The following is a 367-nucleotide window of genomic DNA, read 5'->3' as shown; positions in this document are numbered from 1 at the left end:
ACAGAAAATAAGAAATCACCCCCTAGGGTGAATGGCCATGCCACAATCCCTTCTCCTCCATTCTCTTCTCAGCATCCTGGGCACGCACGCACATGTGCCTGGTGTGAGTTTAAGCCACCGGTTCCAAGGACTTGAACAGTGGTCGACTGTGTGGGAGTCCAGCGACATAGCCATTACGCCATCTGCTGGTCCCAAGTGAGGTACTTATTATGTGTCAGACTTGGGTTCAATTTTTTAAAAATGATTTATTTATTTATTTTTTAAGTGGTTTTTGCTATAGGACACATGCGCTCACCAGACAGAGACAGAGAGACAAAAAGTGAGAAATCACCCCCTGGGGCGATGGCCATGCCACAATTGCTTCTCT

This window comes from Tupaia chinensis, unplaced genomic scaffold (assembly GCF_000334495.1).
Source record: "Tupaia chinensis unplaced genomic scaffold, TupChi_1.0 Scaffold000201_1, whole genome shotgun sequence".
NCBI lineage: Eukaryota > Metazoa > Chordata > Mammalia > Scandentia > Tupaiidae > Tupaia > Tupaia belangeri.
The sequence above is the reverse complement of the archived record's forward strand: the minus strand, read 5'-3'. Positions refer to the sequence as shown.